Raw genomic sequence first — 19,939 nt, 5'->3', positions numbered from 1 at the left:
AAACTCTATATATAATTTAAAAATATATTAAAAGATCTATGTAAAAAATAAAAGTTTATTCACTTACATATTAATATCTACTACTCTACTAACACTAAACCCTTTAGTATCCATAATCATACATGACAATTTTGGAAATCTCTAAGAATTCATGGGGGTTGTATATATCTAATTCTCAGTAAAATTGTGTTGATTTACTTAGTATATATATTTTTAAGAGTATGCTGGCATCATTACAGTTGTTTTTGAACATCTAGAGATATCTATTTTGTTGCATGAAAAACAGAAGAAAAAGGTTTGTAGTGTATCTGAAATAAATTGCATTCCAGCCTTGCTTATCAATAGCAGAACATTCTGTTGTGAACAATAGAGCCAGGACAGCTTAAACAAATTTAATTTATGGAACACTGTAAACCTTCATCTCTAAAATTAGTTGTCTTTGTGCGTGCTCAGTTGAACCCCATATGGCTGACAGCTATTATCTGAAAAATATAAGCCACATGTTTCTTGATAAACAAAAGTAGCTGCATAAAAAGGTTAATAAATGCCTCTGTTCTAGAACTTGAATTCTAAAATACTTTTTCAGGAATCATTGCTCAGGAAGCATCGAGGACTCAAAAAAACATTAATGTAAATTGCATCTATTGATATTACTTCATTTAAAATTAAAACTGAAATTAAATTTACTTATGATTGTATTTATGAATGGATTCATATTTACGAGTGGATTTATTTTTAAATGTCTGAACAAAATCCACTAAAAACACACTTATTGATTAGCCAACTTGCATATAGGGAATAAGTACACAGACCACTCTGGCTTCTTCCATGCTGAACAGGTACTCAGGGTTAGGCAATTGGAGTACCCCTTCAGTGGGTCTATCTAAAAGCCTCCCAAATTGCATAACTCTTGTCTCTAAGGGGAAAAGAAAGTTCTTGACTGGTGAACAGGAGATGTGAAGGAGAAGTAAAGGCAAGAGTAGTGAGCATTACAAGTTCTAGACAGGGAACTAGTAAAGAGTCAGAACAGGGTAATTTTCAAATGTTCATATGAGAGTCCATTGGAGTTTCTTGACAGGGCTTCCAAAAGCATCCCTGTAGTGTTCCTCCTAATTTTTCTTTTGTCTCCCTAGGCTGGATTCTAGAGTGATGGATTCAGGATTTGCTTTCAGTTATTTTCATAGCTGTTGGAGTGGTTAGAATCAGTGTCAGTTCCCTCTCAAAGGCTTTGAGATAACTGAGGGGTTGCTGTGGTATATATATGACCTGAGGGTATGCACACCAGAAAGCCTTTACCCAGCATGTGTCATACCTTCTCTTCCTGGCCTTCCCCAGATTGTATACTTTAGCCCTCCCCAAATACAGGAGACCATGTGTGATTAGGGCCAAATTACATACACTTGGCTGGGAAGAGTGGCTGGATACTCCAGTGAGGGTCCAATGACCCTGCTTGGCACTCCTTATTGCCTATCCACAAGTTGGGTAACCCCTTCAGAGGATGGTGTGGTAAGAATAGGAGGTAGTAATTGGCCAGGCAGTTAGGGTAAAAAGACCCCAAAGAAAAGTAGCCAGTTTCTTGGCTAAAACTCACAATGTCCTTAGGCCTCTTAGCAACATACTCCATTCCAAATGCCAAAAATATGGGAACTGGGAACTTTTATCTAATCCTTAAAAGATTTTAGGGTTACCTCTTCAGAAGGGGGAATGTTAGAGTAGCCAAAAGCCCCACAAAAATATAAATAAAAGAAAAAGAAAGAGTACATGGAAAAAAAGAAAAAAGAAACAAGATCTTATCAGAAAAGAAGTATTCTCAAGATATGTGAGCCAATATTTTAGGACCAACTTCTCTTTTCCAACAGAATCTTTACAGAATTGTAGAGAAGACTACAAGTCCTAGACCTAGCTTGCTATTATCTTTCAGAGTGATTGTATAATTAATTAGTACATGTAAATAATTCAGTGTAAAAAAAAAACACATCTGTTGGTTCTTGAAAGATTACTAAGTGGTTTTTGCTTTTCAGTGGACCCAAATTCAATTTGATTCTTAGCACCCATATCAAGTGACTCTCACCACCCATAACTCTAGCTCCACGTGATCCAATGCTCTCTTCTATCCTCCATGGGTACCTATATACATGTGGTACACAGAAACTCACACAGACACACATACACACATAAATAAAAACAAATAAATATTTGAAAACTAACTCTAAATAATGTATTTATGAAAGACTATTAATTTGAAAGTAAAGTGCAACCAATTATGACTAATAATAATCAGATACATACAGATTAGAGATGCAAGCACCAACATCTCAGTGTTAGTAGCAAAAACAATGAGCCTTTCTACAAGGAGCTTCTTCTAATTATTTTGTTATTAAATAAATAATTTAAAAATATATTTATTATGTAGTTGTGTCTTACAGGGCTTATCCTGAGTTCAATATTGTATAACTGTATTAACTCAACTGTGAACTTAGAAACTTGCACCCACCTGTGAAAGAGATGTACTCTTGTTCTGGAGTGTGCTACTGAACATGTTAAAGCTGTGAAAAGCTTCTAATCATGTAGTTATTAAAAAATTTTTAAAATGATTAAAAAATAATTCTTCAAAGCAAAATCTACATAGTGAGTTCCAGGACAGCTGCGGTTACAGGGAGATCCTGTCTCAAAAAGACAAAAATAAATAAATAAATAAATAAATAAATAATCCAGTAAAAAAAAGTTTACTTAGAAGATTGACATTTTTACATACTTGCAAATATCTTCAATTCAGGAACTTAATAGACAAGTTGGATACTGGTATCATATTCCATATTCAATATACCACGCCATGTTTTCCAGATATGAAGAAAACTTAGCTAAATTGAGACATGTATGGAAGTATGCAGGGAAGACCACTGACCAAGACAACCCCATGGAGGACAGCAGTTTAGTTGGGAGCAAACAGACCACTGGGCTGCTTCTCAGGGAGCAGAGAAACAGCAACCAACAGAAGAAGTCAGACATCTTTCATAGGCAGTTAGGTGCGTGGGTAACTTTCCATGATGTAGGCTGGGCAGTTTAACACAGGATTGGTTGGTCTCTCAATAAGCAGAGGGACTTTCATGGGGCTAAGTGAGTCCAGACCTGCCATTTTAGAACATTGGGAGCTGTGCTTCCATTTTAGTAGTCTGCTGGGAACCTAACATTCCAGGCTTTTCTTGATGATAAGGGGTAATGGTGTTCTTTCTTTGGCTACTTCCTGCTGGACAGGAATTTAAGCAGAAAGGGGTGGTCTCAAAACACTGGAACATTGGTCTGCAGTGCACGGTTAGGTGGGCAGATGGTGGTAGAAGACTTGGGGGAATTAGGTTAAGATCATCTAGTTCACTGACTGTAGGGTCATCTCATTGATTCTGTCCTGAAACATTTAAAAGATACAGGATAATCATTTTATGAAGAGGATGGATATCACTGGGTCAAGGAGGAGAAGGAGAAGTAAAGAAAAAAGTAGTTAGGCACAAATTCTAGGCAGGGAACCAGGACAAGTCAGAAAGGGTGAATTTTCAAATCAGAGTTTCTTGATGAGGACTTCCAAAAGCATTCATCTGCTGGTTTTCTTTTCAGTTTTCTTTTGGCTGCCATGGCTAGACTCAGAATTTGTTTTTCAGGCACTTTGATAGTTGTTGGAGTGACTGGAATCAGTGTAAGTTCCCTCCCAAATGACATCTAGACAGAGAGCGGCAGAAGAAATTTAGCCATCATTTAAAATTCAGATAAGAGTAGTGGGTTTTTCCATTTGACTGCAGGTAGGTGCTGCAGAGTTGATTAGAACAGGGTTTGAAGTCTTACACCTGAGCAGTATTTTCTTATTAGAAACAAAATCTCTAGTGAGAATTGTCAAATAACTTCTTATATGAATTTAAGCCTAATGTTTCTGAAGTGTAGTCCTTTGGACTCTTTAAGAAATATACTAATCATTTTATTCATTGATTATACTTTCCTGTTGGGTGTTTAAGACCATGCCCAAATAAACCAATTTATTTTTACTTTTAAGGTCTGTTGAGGATCTGTTCATATGGGCTTGAAAGGAGCCTCTGGCTCCTTAGGCCTTTCTTTTACCAGTTCCATCTATGTGAGGATAAGTCAAAGATCCCAGTTGATCATGGCTTTGCTTAGAATCATGGAGGAAACTTTCCTGTGTTGACCCTCCTTTTGAAAGCCTGGACACTGGTTCAAGTCCATCTGGTGGGGTCTCCATGGCCTCCCTGAACAAGAGGACTGGTGATTTACCACAGTTACAGGACATTTCAAAATTCTGTATAGTCCCCTGGAACTTAGTTGGCATTGGAGGACAAGAGACAAAAGATTGTCCCTTTAAGTCATGAACAAGAGGACTGGTGATTTACCACAGTTACAGGACATTTCAAAATTCTGGAACTTAGTTGACATTGGAGGACAAGAGACAAAAGATTGTCCCTTTAAGTCCTTCACTTCCTTATTTTCTTTCTTAATAACCATGAGACATAATAACATTAACAAATAAACTATCTGTTCTAAGAATTTTCTTCCTGAGGATACTAAGCAATGTGTATACCTTTCTAAGGTTCTAATGTCAAACTAATGTTTGATTACATTAACATTCACCCTGGGGAATCAGAGAGTTTACTGAGTTTCCTTACAGAGATGAGTGAGGGGTTACTGAAGTGTACGGGTTACCTGAGAGTACTTGCACTGCAAAGTCTTTACCCAGCATAGATGTTGATTTTTCTATAACCTCAATGGGTCAAGCCCTCTCTTTCTAGCCCTTTCCAGATTATATGCTTTCATCCTCCCCAAATCCAGGGGATCATTTTTTATTAGGGTAGAATGTAATTATATACAGCTGGCTTAGAAGAGTGGCTGGATTCACAGGTGAGGGTCCAATGACCCTGCTTACCCCTCCTTTGATGAAGGAACACAACAGTCAACAAGCCCAATTGTGATGACTTTTTGCAAGTAGGCACAGCTAAAGTCATGAAGATGGCAGTTCTTTGACTCAAAAGTGTGTTGTGTAGCATCATCTTATGAAAAGAATGTGGAATCCAAATTACGCACATAATATGATGTAATGAGTTAATATTACCCATGTACACACTGTGCTTTATAAGTTCCTAGGTAATCCTTATAGAAAATACAAAATCATTAAATATCTTTTTTTACTTCATGTAGTTCAGAAAATGGTCTTGTGACAGTGTGAGTGACTCCATCTTGTTACCTTCTGTGGGGGTCCGTCCCAAGGTCCTGACCAGAGGGAACTGCCACAATGGGGGTCAGGGAAAGGTGAGCAGGCTGTCCGCCCATTCCACCAGCCCTCCTCACCAAGACAATCAGATGTGACAGGGAGTCTAGTCAAGCAGGAACTCATTTATTGCAGGTGTCAAGGAGCTTATCTAGGCAAAAAACACAGTTTGGAAATCCCCTCGGAAACCTCCTCCCCCGAACACACCCAATCAGCTTAAAGGTCAACCTGCCACATGGGCAGGGTCCCGTAGGCATCAAAGATGATCACGAGCTGATCACGTGCCACCCAGAGGTGCGGAAGGACCAGCATCCAATCCGATGATCTTCAGGACAGCCCTGACCAAGCCTTGCCCATCATTGGACCATGCACCTGGCCATGTGCATATCCTGTCCTAGGAGTGCTTGTCATAGGACATCTTACCTATCCTTGGCTAAAAATGCATCATGATTAAGGACAGCTGTGTGGATAATGCCAGCCCATAACTATTCTAGTCTCTGCCCATTCAAATTAGCTGCGCATGGACAACCGGAGGGGGTCTTGTTTCTGGGGGGTTATAATGGACCATGCACCTGGCCATGTGCATATCCTGTCCTAGGAGTGCTTGTCATAGGACATCTTACCTATCCTTGGCTAAAAATGCATCATGATTAAGGACAGCTGTGTGGATAATGCCAGCCCATAACTATTCTAGTCTCTGCCCATTCAAATTAGCTGCGCATGGACAACCGGAGGGGGTCTTGTTTCTGGGGGGTTATAATAGAGAAGAGGGTCAGTCATAGTGGTCTCATGGGTTCTTCTGCTATTGTAACCTGGCAAAACACTCAAGGACAAGCATTAATTAGCAAATGAAGACAATCGTAATGATCTCCCTCATGACCAGCTCAAGGGTCGTGGGGTACAGGTCGGTATTGGAGCCTGAGGGTAAATGCCTGTACATCATTTATTTGATTTTTGACGAACCTTACTAGGTGGTTCAAGATGCATGGCCCAAAGGATAGCAGGAGAATGACCACAAGTATGGGGCCCAATAATGTGGAAACTAAGGTAGTCATCCAGGGTGAAGAACTGAACCAGGATTCAAACCAACCCTGTTTGTTTTCCCTGGCCTTTTTCCTCTTTTCTAGCCCTTCCCACACTTTGGCCATCAAGTCCTTTACTTCTCCAGAATGTCCTATATAAAAGCAGCACTCCTCCCCTAGGGTGACACATAACCCTCCTTGCTGGAGGTAAATCAGGTCTAGTCCCCTGCGGTTTTATAAAACCGTTTCAGCTAGGGAGGAGAGGGACTCCTGCATATGGGAAATTGAGTTTTCCAGTCTCTCAAAGTCAACATCAATAGCGGCCCTAAGGTTAGAATATTGCTGTCCCTGCCAGGCTAAGGAGGCAATCCTGGTTCCCACCCCAAGAAGCCCAACCCTCAGGATAAGACTGAGCATGAGGACTGAGACAGGCTCCCACCTGACCCATGAAAGCATCCCCTCAAGGGAATCCAGAAGATCCTCATCGAGTGATAAATGAGTCAAGGAACCAGGTGGACCATGACACAGTAGTCCTTACTGAGGTTAAGGACTTGTAAATTGACACATGGGCTCAGGCCCGTACTGCAAGCCCCCCAAGTATCATTCCCCGGTATGAGGAACCTGGTGGTTTTACTGGGGGCCTCAGTATGATTACAGAGGTCTTGGAGGGCCTTTGGCGGGTTACCTACACATAGGCCCCTGCCCGTGACCTGTTGCAAGGTCAGGGAAGCCTTGGACTGCCATCTACATTTCTGGGAGTTCTCCCGGAAGTCATAACTTCCAATTGTTGCAATCCCCTCGTAAACGGAGGGGGAGCTGCATCATAACAGAGCCAGCAGGTGGACGCTTTGGATGGGTCAGAGGAGTTGAGAAGCAGATATGCATGCCTCAAGATTTGAGAAGGGGTTTTTCCTCATTCCCAACAGGGTGCGATCTTTGGTGAATGGTATTTCCAGTGTCCCCATCTCCTGGGGCAGTAGCATTATGTGAAATGGTCAGGTATGTCCTGGCGGTCCCTGGGGCTAGGGCTTTATTCGGCCCAATGATGTTTATTGGCTCTGATACCTTTAGCCTAATGTTGAAGGTGACTCCCTGATCGTATCCATCTACATATAAACGGAGCCCCCAAATTTTACCCTGTAGCCATCCTTTATCCTTTTTCCCCCTGAGTCTGTAAATCCGTGGGCATGCTGCTGAACCCTGTGGCCATGTTGGAGCACCCGCCTATGCCTGTCAGGCCTGACCCAGTATGATTTGGAATGACATATATAAGGTCAGGCGACCTGCCACTCATCCAGGGGCAATTCCCTGTCATCTCACATCCCCAGGCTGCACAGTAGAAGTTACCTCCTCTCCCACATTGATGGGCCTTCGCACTTATCCTCCCAGTCCCTGGACATAGTAAAAGGGTAATTTTCTGATCTTTGATCTCAGGACAGGATGGCTACACCCACAACCCCAGCCCCCAACCCCGTAGAAGGGCATCGTTTTTTGTCACACTTACTCTCTTTGTATTCAGACTCAGGGTCCCCAGGGGTGTATTTGGGGATATCTCATGTCCCTGCTGCAAGGTCACAGATGTCCATGTAGAGGTTGGGCCACCATGTCCATAGAGCTGCCTCCTTGGTTATTTGGAACATAGTGTCCCCATACTCTGACATGACCATCCATGTCAGTTGTTTTGGTTCATGTACTCTCCCTTGGGCCATGAAGGTCCGGGTCCATGTCAACACCATTACTAGCCTCCATTCTCTTGACATTTTGGATCTATGAGAGGAATTAAAACCCTTAATTGGTGCTGTTGGTGTATGCTATCCTTACACACAAATCCCGGATGACCATGATGATGATGAACAGAGGTCCAGCTATAATTCCCATGGACGTAGAAACTGCCAAAAATCTCCACCAAGGCCTATTCATTGAAGCCCTGTAAATAAAAGAGGAATTTGTCTCATGAACCTCTCTCCATGGACCATTATGGTGATTAGTGGCCTATTGAACTTATCATTTAGTCATTGTTTTTTATTGGTTCTGATTGGTCGGGGTCATCTTCCCTTTGATTATAGAATTTAAGATTCCTAGCAGGCACCCACATGGGGTTTGAATCTTTTGTGGGGTAGACACAGCCAAAGCTTCGACCCATGGTTAGCAATGGGCCTGGGCCTCTCCATTGCCCCATAATGGGGTCCTTCCAGCGTACCCACACCTTAGGGCATTGTTCTTGCTTGCCCCAATGTTTTTTAAATTTTGATTCTGCTTGATTTTTTTGAAAATTGAGAATATTGATAGCAAACAGGGCCATGAGTAGTTGCTGATGGGGGCTGCCTCCCCTTTTTTTGTTTTTGTAATTGTGATATTATACATTGGTGATTATGTTCTACAATTGCTTGGCCTTGAGGATTGTAAGGGATTCCTGTATTATGTTGGACAGTCCATCATTTGAAAAATTCATGTAAGCTCTGGCTCACAAAGCATGGCCCATTATCCGTTTTAACCCTGTGGGGTAAGCCCAGAGTGGCAAAGCATTGGAGGAAGTGACTTTGAACATGTTTGGCCCTTTCCCCCATGTAGGCTGTAGCCCAACATGCATGTGAATATGTATCAATAGACAAATGTGTATTTGAGTTTACCAAAGGTAGGGAAATGTGTGAAATCAGTCTGCCAAAGAGTGTTGGGTTTGAGGCCCCTGGGGTTTACTCCTAGGGGCTGTAATGGGGGCACCTGGAGGAGGGCTTGGCAAGATTTGCAAGTTCGAATGATTTTCTTTAGATCAGCAATAGGTATATGAGGAAATATTTTGTGGAGTCCTCACCAATTGACATGGTTGAGCTCATGTAAATCTTGGGCTGGGGATATATTGGCTGACATGAGCTGGGTAGAGGCCAATTTATCCGCTTCAGCGTTGCCTAGTGATAGAAACCCAGGAAGATGTTGGTGTCCTCTAAGGTGGTGGATTAAAAGCCAATGTTCTTGTTGTTGGAGGAGGGCACGAGCCTGTATCATTAAAGGAGTAATGGGGTTTTTATCTAATCAGATATATGAGCCCAAAAGCCCCGGGAGGAGGTTAGCCACATACAAGCAATCAGTGAATAAGTTTATGGGTTCCTCTACTTTACTTAAGGCCAGGATAATGGCCATGTGTTGTTTAAACTGGGCCGATCCGCTGCACTGATATGAAAATCTCTGCAGCTCGGCATTTTTCTTGGAATAGATCACCACAATGGCCCCATACCGGCCCGTCAGTAAACACCATACAGGCGTCTGGTAGGGGCTTTCAGAGGAAGAGCTGGGGGTCCTTCCAGGGGAGAGAACAGAAGGAGCTGACCCATTTATGAGGCCCATAATGGCAATCTAATACTCCCAAAATCCCTTCTAGGCTCAGGGCCAGCCAGCCATTATTTTTGCATAGCCAATTAAAATCCTTAAGCCTATAGGAGACAAAAATTTTGTGGGGGTCTTGGCTATAATGTCTCACTGTTATTTCATGTCCCTTTTGCAGGAGGTCTGCCAGCTGATCTGTGGGTGTATAGACCCGCGGCACACCTCCCAAAGAGTCATGCACCCATTGGAGAGGCCTTCCTTCTTGGATGACAGCTGACATCATTAGGGTTCCTCTGGGCAGCACCCAGAATTCTAAGTCTTTGGAGGGGTTATATCTAGCCAATTGAGCTTGATCTATTGCTTTTCGAACCTGGCTTAGTATCTCACAGTGCTGGGGACTAAGGTGGATTCTGTCAGAGGGTTGTTTTCCTACTAACAATTGGAACAACAGTTGTAAGACCCCAGTGGAGATGGGGAGCTAAGATCAGAGCCAAAAATCTCTCCAAATAATTTTTGTAAACTGGTCAGTGTCAGCACCGGGGAAATATCTAACTGGGGTTTTAATGGAGACACTCCTCCCAAAGAGAGCTCGATCCCTAATATCTTAAAGGGTGGGAGAATTTGTATTTTATCTGAGGAGATATGGAGGTGTCCTCTTTCTAAGCATTTTTGGGTGGTCTTATATGCGCCCTCCAGCTGTTGAATGGTAGGGGCTTCCAGAATTATATCATCCATATACACATATAGTAAGACCCCATCATGTGTCTCCACAGGTTTTAGGAGTGATCACACATAATTTTGGCAGTATGCTGGGCTGTTGGCCATGCCCTGCGGCAGCACCATCCATTCATACCTCTCATCAGGGGTGCTATAATTAAGTGTAGGGACCGAAAAGACGAATTTTTCACAGTCCTCGGGATGTAACCAAATGGAGAAGAAGCAATCCTTAATATCTATGGTCATTAAGACCAGGTCAGAGGGGATGGTGGGGATCCAGGGTCGTCCCCTGAGGGGGGGTACCCACTGGGGCCATTTTCTCATTAACCTTCCAAAGGTCCTGGAGCATTCTCCATTTTTTTTTTTGAGGACTTTTGGATAACATACACAAGAGTGTTCCAAGGGCTTGTAGAAGACTGGATATGGCCCAGTTGTAACTGCTCCTGAAAAATCTCTTTTAAGTCTTGTAACTTATTTGAAGGTAATGGCCACTGCTCCACCCAGACTGGTGGTCCCACGGTCCATTGGATGGCGGGAACCAGAGGAGCAGTGGCCTCTAGATTTGGGGGTGAATCCTAGGGACCTTGGGGGGGCCTCTCCTCAATGATTTTGAAGATTAGGCAAGTCTCTAGTGGGAGGGGTAAACTCCCTCTCCGCTTCCTCCTCATCCATTATGTCATCTAAAAAGGCCTTATTATCAGTAGTGATGAAGGCCTGGTCATCCCCCAAGATGTCCTGTCCCATAAGGTTGCTTGATAGCACTTCTCCCTTGGCCCTGTCGATGTCCTTCCAGCAGAGCCACTCTTTAACTTCCTCTGATGGGGTGTTGCCTCCCATGCCTATGTTCTGGGGCCCTGGAACCAAAGTCCAATTCTGCGGGACTTCTTCCTTCCAGAGGATGGTTTTATTAGCCCCAGTGTAAATCAAGCATCGAAACCTCTTTCCATCTATGAGTATGTCCATCTTGGGCCTCACACCTGTGACTATGGGGACTGTCCAATTGGCCTGCAGACAGGGGTTAAAACTGGACATCAGAGCAGGGCGCTGGGCCTGACCCAACGGGGGGGTTAGATCTCATGCCTCCTTGGGGTAATCAGGCTGGAGGAAGCCCTTCATTTAGTTTAAAGGCTTCCCCTCAATGTCAAACCGAGACCTACAGTCTTTTTTCCAATGGAATCCCTTATGGTACGAGGGCACGGCATGGTTGGGGTTCCATCAGGCCTTCTCCCCTGGGTATGGGCCTGTTACCCTTTTCTGGGCAGTCTCTTTTAAAATGTCCAGACTGGCCACAACCAAAGCATTGGCCCCCTCTCTGTGGCCCCCTTTTCCTATTTGTGGTCCCCCAGCCCCTGTCAAGGCCAACAATACTGTGACAAGGCGGAAGTCAGTGCCTCCATGTGGGACTGCAAGGCTGCCTCCATGGCCCTGGCCTGTGTGTCTGAGTCCCCACATCCTTAGCAGCCACTATCCATCTTCCCACAGACTTGTCTTTAAGGCCGGCACAGGCCAATTTGTTATCAGAGTTCATCCCATCCCATATTAATAGCTTAGTGAACTGTTCCCTTAGCGGGCCGGAGGGGGGTGGAGTTTGCATCATAGGCTCCTATCCACCCTGTCCACAAACTCATGAAGGGGCTCATTAGGGTTTTGTATGATCCTTGCAATTGGAGCCTCTGTGGGTCCCTCACCCAACTTTCTCCAGGCTTATAGCCCTAAAGCCCTCACTTGATCTGTATAGGGTACAGTGATGGCCACCTATTGTACCCCTATAGAATACTGATCAGCAGTACCTGACAGCATTCCAAAGGTAATAGGGATGGGGGTAAACAGCCAAATTCCTTTCTGCCTGAACTCGGCACTCCTCCTTAAATAAGACACACCATTTAATAAACATAGGGCTTGGGAGGACGGCTTTCACGAGGTCCAGCCAGTCCTTAGCAGTACAGGGCTGGTGGGCCAAGCCCTGTAAGAGGGTTTCCACCCAAGGCAAATTGGGTCAATTCTCAGCCACGGCCATTTGAACTCATTTAAATCCTTAGCATCCCAGGGGTATCAGGGGGCAGGACAATTGCCCCCAGGGTTTACATTGACCAGGAACGCCTCTACCGCCCCCCGTGGCTTACCAGCCCTGGGATATCCTGGTGGTTCATCCTCCTTTTCCTTACCCCATATGGACTCTCCCTTTCCTCTGGGTGCTCAGGGGGTGCTGGGGGTGGGGCAAGGCACTCCATCCCTGCCCATGGTAGCGGTCCCTCCAGGAATGGTGGGGTACTTGCACAAGTGCGTGCACCCCCAGGGGGTTTCTGTTTCGGTTTCACCCTCTGTCCCTTGTACCCTGTGTGCTTCCATTTCTTTTTCTGGGCATTTGAAGGGGGCTGAGGGGGAGGCAGGATGCTCCTCCTCTGGCCATGGTGGCCATTCTACATGTGCCCCCCCGCCCCCTCGGGAACACAAGCACCTGTGGTGGCTTTTGGTTTTGGTTTTGTTGCCTGGCTCCTCTCTTCTTCAAATATGACCCAATCTTCAGAGCAGGGGTCGGCCCTTTTGGGCTCTGGCTCTGGGGGTGCTGGGCTCCCAGCCCTAAAGCATGACTTCAGGGCAGAGATAGTGGGGTAGAATCCCAATGGAGGGTCCACCCCCAGGTGAATCTCCCTCTGCTGAGCAAGCCGTTCAACCCAGTGTCAGACATCCCACGTAAACAGATTGCTGGTGGGCAACCAAGGGGCCAAGTGTAGGCCATTCCCCACACCCTCAGTGCACTCTGGTCTGTTACTTCCAGACACCAACTCTTCAGCATGTATCTCAGCGCTTTAAGCGCCAGGTCTTCAGGCTTACTGTTGCTGTTACCCATCTTTTCAGGTCTCACTCACCTCAGAGCTTGCTTGGCCCTGACCTATCTAGGCCCTCTCTTTGGGCCCCACATTGGGTGCCAGTGTGGGGGTCTGCCCCAAGGTCCTGCCCCGAGGGACCGCTGTGATGGGGGTCAGGGAAAGGTGAATGCATTGTCCGCCCATTCCACCAGCCCTCCTTGCCAAAGAAAATGAGATGTGACAGGGAGTCTAGTCAAGCAGGAACTCATTTATTGCAGGTGTCACAGAGCTTATATAGGCAAAACTGGCAGTTTGGAAATCCCTTTGGAAACCCCCTCCCCTGAACACACCCAATCAACTTAAAGGTCCACCTGCCACATGGGCAGGGTCCTATAGGCATCAACAATGATCACGCGCTGATTATGCACCACCCAGGGGTGCGGAATGACCAGCATCCAATCCGATGATCTTCAGGACAAGTCAGGCTGCATCCTGCTTACTTCCTCTCAGCGCCATTTTTGCAGGGCCATCTAGGTCCCCACAACCGTCCTCTGTTCTTTTTCCCTGAGCAAAGCAGGCTAATTCCAGTAATTCCCTCTCCCTCCCCCTTAGAGGTCTGGTTCCAAGAAATAGCTAAACACAGTGGTGATGTTGCCACCCAGACACTGTACTGCTAATTGTGTGCTTCTGTGCTATTTGCTTGCTTAAACAGGAATTGGCTTGGGTAATGTCCTGTTTGTCTGAGATCCCCTGAAATACAGTATAGTGACTAATGTAACTCCATTTTACTTGCTCTGTGGACAGAAGCTGATAGACAATTCCAGGAAACTCTGAGTACAGAAGCCCTCTTTTCCCCTTGTACCTGTTTTCTGTAACTTTTGTGAAATAACTATTTGCTCTGGTTTTTGCCCATCACTATGTGCAGAAGGAAGGAAAAGACATTAACCATACAGCTGAAAATTTCACAGAAGTGAAACAGTTGTGTTGTCTGTCTTAAAAACTCCTGTCCCCTCCTGATTGGGACTGCAGTTTCTTCTCCCCGGCTAGGGGCTTCAGTAGAGTGGCCCATCTAATAAGAAAATTGCTGATTCAAAACTTTTTGAGTCTGGATGGTCTTTTCCCAGTGATCCTGAGCTCTATAGCAGTTTACCAAAACCTTGCTTTAGGTTTCAAAGGAGTGTAAACACTAGGTAGAGAGAAGCAACTGGTACATAGAAAAACATTATCAAATTGAAGTTCACAACCTTCAGCATAATCACTTAAGGAAAACTGTGCATAACCCTGCTCAGACCCTCAATAAAATTTCTTAGTAACATTCACAAACAAAAAAGTACCATTTGTTGTGAGACTTTACCAAGAAATTAATATTTTACCTATATTCATATCTATATCATATAATAGAGATGTACTTAAAATTAATTTATATCTTTGAGCAATAGGAACCATACTGTAGATAAGGATTAAAGAGATAATATTTTGGCCTTAAAAATATTTTTGTGTTAATTTAACAATTTTAGTTTGTGTGAGACTTTACTTAAAAGTCAATATGATACCCAGTAAATTAATTTTAATAAGCATAAACTCATGTTGATCATGTATACATATCTATATATGATAGATTTTAGTAACTAAGATTTTGTAATAACTCTTTGTTATGAATATGGACTTTGCTATTTTTAAAACAAGACACCTTTGAAGGAGACAAACAAAATGGATACCTTAAAACACCTAAAAGCCAACTAAAATCTAAATATATTTTGTACAACTGGCTTTGGTGCTGTTTTGTATAAGCAATTAACATATGAAAGTTTTGTGAAATATTTAATGACCTGGAGACACTGTTTAATAAAATTTAAAATAATTAAGGGACCCAAGTTTATAAGGCCTTTGAATGTATCATCAAAATATTTATATTTATAAATTTACACATGTGTATTTTGATTAGGGAAGCCAAAAATAAAACAAATAATTCCTGTGCACAATAAAAGAATTAGAAAGGATAAAAAACTGAAGTCAAGTGGCCACAGTTCAAAAATTGTCAACACAAACAATTATCATGGATACACATAACATAATTACATGAAATCTAGGTGTACCAAAGAGTAAGGGAAGGCAGAAAGCTTATATTCTAGCTCATTGCATGTAGAAAGGCTTAGTGGCCTAAAAGAGAGGGTTAAATTTGCCATGTAGGTTTAAGGTAATATCTCTTTCCCTTTGAAGGGCTAAATAACTGGACAGTGTAATGAAACTCAAGATCTAGGAATCCTATCGGGACCTCACAAAGAACATGTGGACAAAGCAAAAGTAAGTTGACAAGGCAGATTTTACTTTTGTGTAAGGGAGTTTAAAAGAATATGCTTAAATACAGAAGAGCTCAGTTGTTCTAGACCATAAGGTTCAGTAATGCACCAGGGTCTTACCCTAAACAAAAGTTAAAGGTGTGATGGGATTAAAAAATAAAAATTTCTTGTCATAAATCAAGTTCTAAGTTTTATAGCTTTTGAAAAAGACTAATATTTAATGTTTCTTACAGAGGGAGATGTCTTTACATATGAAACCAGTAGAGTTCCCTTTGTCTAAGTTATTAACATGACATAAATCAGAGGAGACAGGAAGACAGCAAAGGAAACGTTAAAACTTCAGGTTAAGAATAAATAAAATCTAAATATTACTCAAAATAACCCTACTTGGAAACAGGTTAAAATAGTGTTAATTTTTAAACTCTCATTGTGGAGGTCTGATATTACCTTATTAGTCTGACATAAAAATGTGTTGACCTTGTTACAAAGTAATAGACACTGTTGGAATCTCTTGCTTTTCTATGATCTTATCAAGAATCCAAGATGAAAACTAAAACAAAAATTGTAAGAGGATTAGGACACATGATTGAATATCTGCAGTCCAGGAAGCTCCCAGGTTATCATGATCCCCAAGAATTTAGGAGTACTGGTAAATTCCTGGGTATCACCATTTTGAATTATGCCATGTGGTTGAATTAACATGGTGGCAAGGTCTCATGGGTCACCACAAATTTGGAAATGTTACTGTGCAAGATGGCAACCAAGTCACATAGCTTTCCCCGTATTGTTGATGTCATAAACCAAGAGAAGACCATATCACATGTTTGACACCATCTTGGTGAGGTCACCGATCATAATGGTGACCAAGCCACAAGCCTACCTTAGTAAGCTTGGCTCTGTGATAAAATAAGCCCATAACCCATCACGATACAAGCCCTATGGGATTCACATGTCTCACAGATTAAATGTGGACAGCAACCCTTTTAACTTTTAGAAAGCACCCAGTTAAGTCATACTGATATAGAAGAAGAAATTACCCTCTCACATACATAGCCCCCAAATAGGAAACCAAAACAAAGGAATCCATGGTCTCCAAACAACAAATGGAGTCCATGTCTTTCACCATCCATTACAAATGAATTCGAAGCAATGTCCTCTGGATCTCTTCATTCTTAAATACAAGCTGTTGCTGGAATAAACTCATTAACACAACAGTAACAAAAAGGGGGGGGAAACAATATTGAGTGCACACATCCTAGGGCTATTGCTGAGAATACATGTCTCAGAGGAGTATGGAGTGTGACTCTCATTTGCTTACACCTATTTAGGAAATAGTTGCCTTGTTCTAAGCACTTCTTGGTGCCTAATGGGGACTGAGGTCCAAATTTCAGGGCCCTCGGACTGTTCTTCTTTCCTTCCACCCATGGAAAGAATCATGGTGGAGAGAAAAAAACAAAAACAACTAAAAGCCTGAAAAAAAAAATCCAGGAAAGAAATTGCTTTTAAAACCTATTTCTTTCTCCTTTGGTTCGCTGGCTCAAATGACCCAAGGCATATAGCAAGTTAGATAAAGGTGTTTACCGCCTTAGCTACCAAACTCAGTGCACCTGTAGAAAATTCCCATATGCCAACAAATAATAAGTATTAGAATTTTGTGGGTCCCTTAGTGGTCTCCAAGATGACACGGAAGAAAAAGTATCCCCTACAGGGTTCTCAGTCTCATTTATGAAAGAATTTAAGAATGGACCCAGAGCTGGGAACCTAACAAGACATTCAGCTGGAAAAGACATATTTTTCAAATGATCCCAGTAATTGAGAGTATTCTTTTTAACACTATACCAAAACCTGCTAAATGGCAAGTGTTCAAGGTTCAATCACAAAAGTGGAATCTGAAATCGAATTTGGGAACTTTCATCAAAACATCTTACTCTGAATAAAATTTTCCGTAGAATATGATTTTGATAATTTGAAAAATATCAGTTTACTGAATTATACATATGACCTAAATGCTGACACATGTTATTAGTTCTAGCTTAATTTCCGCAGCTGTGACAAACAGGTAAACAAAAGGAGTCTCAGGGAGGAAAGAGCTCACTGGTTTTGCAATTTCAGGTCACAACTCATCCTTGAGGGAAGTCAGGGTAGGAAAGAACTCAAGAGTTAGTCACATCACACCCACAGTCAAGAGCTCAGAAAGAGCTCACTCACCCTTCCTGCTTGCTTTCTCCTTGCTGACTGTATTCTGTCATAAACTGCTCTAGACCCCTGTCTAGGGAATGGTGCTGCCCACCCTGAACTGGGTTTTCCTACATCAGTTATGATAACTCCCCAAGGATATCCCACAGGCCAAACTCCTCTAGATGATGCCTTGGGAAGACTCTCTCCCCAGGTAATTCTAGGTTGTGTGTTGACAGTTAAAACTAACCAGCACCCACAATATTGAAAGATTGTCTACTTTTTGTCAGATTATACAAATATGAGTTCCAAAACTCCTAATTTTTTGCCTGATATCTTGAACTTTTGACACTCCAGCAAACGTTGTTTTCTTTGATGTGAAAATTTTCTGTTGCTAATTTCAAATAAAGTGTCAGTTCAATAAGAGTATTTGTCTCACTCATTATTTAAATACATACAATGCCCCTTAAAAGGAACTTGTCTACATGCATCAATTAGAGCTATCAAAAATTGCTTTACCTTGAAACAGTCATAATCATTTGCGTTTTATTTCCTAATTTCTTAAAACTTTTTATTATTTTATATGTATGAATGTTATGTTTGCATGTGTGTAAGCACACCCCTGTTGTGCAGGGCAGGTGGAGGACAGAAAAGAACTTTGGATCACCTGGAACTGGAGTTACAGACTGTTGTTAGCTGCCATGTGGTGCTGGGATTCCAACCCAGGTCTTCTACAAGAACAGCTAGCGCTTTTAGCCACACAGCTATCCCTCCGGCCCCTATTTCTTTTTTACTACTCCTTATTTTATCACATCTCAAATTCACTATCAGTATACTTTAATAGAGTAGAAAAGCTAAACAACCTCTTACTGTTATTAGGAAAATTTCCTTATCTGGATGAGTCCAGTGGCAGGGTCTTGTTTACCTCTGTGAACCAAACCTTGTGAATGAACGTACCAAGTCCGTTACTAACATCTTCACACAGAATTAGTGCATCAAACTCACAAGGCAGAGCCTGTGATTTTCCTCATTTCACAGTTGCTTTATTTTGGAATAAGCATTAATCTCATATTTCACTCTTACTTACCAGGCATGATGTTCATATAATATAGTTAAGAGTTTATTATCGAAGCATTGTACTTTCATTTTTCCTGTGTTACTAATTCTTGATAAGGTTAATCTTTCTTCCTATGCTGCTTACCTAGTTTCAGGTGAAAACTCTTCCAGCACATTGCCACCCTAAACAGACATTTACATTTATGAACTTTTTGAGATCTTGAAGATGTGGTAGATAGAAAAAAAAAAAAAGCTTCATAGTTTCCTTCCTAAGATTTACTCTACATAAGTTTTTTTGACACCAGCACTTGTCAATATTTTCTTGCTTCTAAAAATGTTTATCCTTTATTAACAAATATCGTCTGGATGAGAGATCAAGAGTCATAATGAAAATCAGGTGACATGAAGATTGGTAATACTGCTGTTAAAAAGTGCACAGAAAGTCATGTCCCAGAATTCCTTTCCTTGCCTTTCTTGATGATATTTCAGATAATGTCTGGCCAATCAGGGACCATGATGGGTCTCACCAGGTAATAAGATAATGGTCATTACTAGCTTAAGATAGCACAGCAGTTCAGCATTATTAAACTTTCTAGTCTAATCTTGACTATAGCCAATGTTCTAATCAAGAGAATTTACCCTAAGGACCGAAAAGAAATGCTGTCTGTCAAACTTAAAAGAGGCTGTTTGTCTGTTTTGATTATTTAGACAGAGTCTCCCTAGTATCCCAGCTGGCTTGAAGCTTGCTATATTGACCAGGCTGGCCTCTTTTCACAGAGATTATCCTGCTGCACCTCCTTAGTGACCAGCAAAGGGGGTGTGTTTGTTTAACATGATATGTCCTTCTCTACTTTTGAAACAGACTCCTGACACTTGATTTTAATCTTGCATATCTCTCTTAAATAGACGGTTCATATATGACATCTAAATTCTAGAGCATCCTAATGTTATAAATATGGATTTTCCATCTTATGCATAAGGAAATATTTCTTCATAAAAATATAAGCAATTAATTGTGAAATATTAAAAAAAGAAAATCTAGTGGATTAGATATCTTTTTAACATCATTGACTATCAAGAAGATAAATATATTCATAACCGAAAAATACATTCAGTGGACCTGGAGAGATGGCTCAGTGGTTAAAAGCACTGGTCAGCTCTTCTAGAGGACCCAGGTTTGATTCCCAGCACCCACATGGCAACTAACAACCATCCATAACTCCAGTTCCAGGGAATCCAAAGCCCTCTTCTGACCTCCTCAGACACTGTGTGACA

Source organism: Nannospalax galili, unplaced genomic scaffold (assembly GCF_000622305.1).
Source record: "Nannospalax galili isolate Female #2095 unplaced genomic scaffold, S.galili_v1.0 scaffold1245, whole genome shotgun sequence".
In the NCBI taxonomy this organism is placed as follows: domain Eukaryota; kingdom Metazoa; phylum Chordata; class Mammalia; order Rodentia; family Spalacidae; genus Nannospalax; species Nannospalax galili.
The sequence above is the reverse complement of the archived record's forward strand: the minus strand, read 5'-3'. Positions refer to the sequence as shown.